Below are 2,835 nucleotides of genomic sequence, written 5' to 3'. Positions count from 1 at the left end.
AGAGAGAGAGAGAGAGAGAGAGAGAGAGAGAGAGAGAGAGAGAGAGAGAGAGAGAGAGAGAATACTGTTTGGAAATCAGTATACAAACTTCACACAATTATTATAATTTTTATTTGACTCTCAGGATACCAGCCCGACCGACTTTGCCCGTTTCCAATCTTACTCAATATTTCTTCACATAATAACTCACACGTACGCACGTAGGTGTCCTTTTCAATGAAGCATTTCTCGGTACTTGTTTATGGGAAATATTGTGTTCGAAACTAAATTTTCTGTAAGATTTCGTAGCTTCGTCGGAATAATTGGGGCCACGCTGTATAAATATATGTATGTATAAGTCAGTATTTATTCAGTCAGATCTTATATTCGAAACTGATTATCTTTACTTATTCTCTACTCCGTAACCAATTAAATGTTTCATACAGCATCTTTAGACAAATTGATGATGGTCTTGAAAATATTTTCTGACTAACAATACCGATCATAAATTCTAATGGATCATTAAGGATATATCGGACCTATCTTCAAAATAGTAAAAAGTCGCTAAAAATTTGTGAAATTTTTCTTTTAGTCTTCCTAATGTACTGCAGAAAAGTAAAAATGCATCCACTAAACGGTTGCTGACATATAACTATTTTAATGTACACTGATTTTACACGTACTCTTATGGAAAGAGCCGATCTTCACGGATAAAATAACTAAAAATGTAGAAGAAATAGTACCAGTGTTTTAAATTCTTTTATACATCTAGTAAACGAATAGATCAAAATGAAGTAAAAAGTTCTGAGCGCTTTTTCGCTTTATTTCGATGATAAAATTAACATAGTTAGGATTATCCAATATAGATCAAATATGCGCCGTTTTGTTCGATAACTTTTGTCCATTTTGAAGGCAATTTCATAATTCCGCGATTGAAGAAGTCCTCGTCCCTATTGATAAAAAACTTGACCAGCTCATTTTCACAAGCCTCTCTTGAGGCCAGTTATGTACCATCAAGAAAATTTTGCAAATGCTTGAAAAGGTGATAATCGCTTGGTACCAGGTCTGGACTATACGGCGGGTGCGATAAAACCTCCCATCCAAGCTCTTGGAGCTTCTGGCGCGTCGTTAAAGATGTGTGCGGCCTGGCGTTATCTTGATGGAACACAACACCCTTCCTATTGGCCAATTCTGGCCGCTTCTGGTCGATCGCCTGCTTCAATCTGGTCAGTTGTTGACAGTAGAGGTCCGAATTGAGTGTTTGGCCTGATGGGAGCAGTTCATAGTGGATGATTCCCTTCCAATCCCACCAAACACACAGCAAAACCTTCTTGGCCGTTAATCCGGGCTTGGCGATCGTTTGGGCCGGCTCACCGCGATTGGACCACGATCTTTTTCGGCTGTTGTTCTCGTATTTGACCCATTTTTTAACGCCAGTCACCATCCGCTTCAGAAATGGGTCGATTTCGTTACGTTTCAGTAAAAATCGCAGGCATTAATTCGGTCCAAAAGGTTCTTTTGCGTCAATTCGTGTGGCACCCATACATCGAGCTTCTTCTTGAGACCAGCCTTATGCAAATGGTTTCAAACGGTTTTCTAGCTAATCTTCAGTTCCTAGGCAATGGAATAAGCCTAGTCAGTACAGAAAGTTCCCTGAATGTACATAAGATATACGGAAACGAACTCTGGATATTCTGTGTATATCCCACACAGCACATGTAGATACTGAGAAAGTTCTGAGAATATCTCAACAGTACATTACGTATATTCTCATAGCTTTCGAATATGTTCTATGATGTACTGAGTACGTACTGAGAATGCACTAATGTCCGCTTTTTCTCATACATAGTATGTGTTGAAAATATACCAATAGTATATACTGAGGATATTCTGTTGATATACCAGAATATCAACAGAATATTATTTGTAATATGTATCGTATATCGTAGGTATATATCCGAGCAGAAATTTTAGTAGGATCCTGATAGGGACCTAATAAAGATGCCTTAATGCCTGGTCAGGCACTCATCAGGCAGCCCTGACAGGGCCCTGACAGTAAATGTAACGTCGAGAATTAAAATTGCCTGATCAGGTTTTCTTTATCAAGACCTCATGACTTGCCCTTTGTTGCGCCTTACAGTTTCTAATAGGGAGTGGGACATCAATAGGCTTCCTATTAAAAAATTCAATTTGTTAAACTAACCGTTAAATTGTGATAAATTACATAGTCATTAAAAGTTATTTAGGTTATTGAGGTTTAGCCATGATCCAGACAACTCGCTCTCGCAACGTATCGGCTCGCCTTTTATACTAATATGGGACGATTTTTACTTACGAGAAAGACTAACGCGCGGTCGCCACGTCGCGGTAGTATGTGGTACTAGTGCTATCTATTCAGGAGGGAATCAGGTGTACCGGATCAGGCACATGTCTATATTCCGCGTCTATATCCCATGCACATACGAGAAATAACGTACTACTAAAATATTATTCGAATGTTCTCAGTTTATCCTGTATTATCACAGAACATTCAGTATGAGTACAGAATATTCGAATGATATCATGTGCTGTGTGGGATCGTAACACATTTGAAAGATATCCATTGTAGGTCGTATGGATATTCAAAAGCAATGCGCCGTATGTTTCAAGAAGATCGAATATATATTTATTTCTACATCCAATGTACATACGCGGAACATACACTTTCGTATATTCATATAATTGCATTTTTAGTATATCTTATGTACTAGGGGCAGTCAAATGAAAACGAGAGAGATGGAAAAAAGTAAGTACACTGTGTATTATTTCAAAAGTAATTGCTATAACTGGTAATACGAGTACATTTATCCCACTGTG

This window comes from Vollenhovia emeryi, unplaced genomic scaffold (assembly GCF_000949405.1).
Source record: "Vollenhovia emeryi isolate VEMERY1.0 unplaced genomic scaffold, V.emery_V1.0 DF939469.1, whole genome shotgun sequence".
Classification (NCBI taxonomy): Eukaryota; Metazoa; Arthropoda; class Insecta; order Hymenoptera; family Formicidae; genus Vollenhovia; species Vollenhovia emeryi.
Note: the sequence above shows the minus strand (reverse complement) of the source record.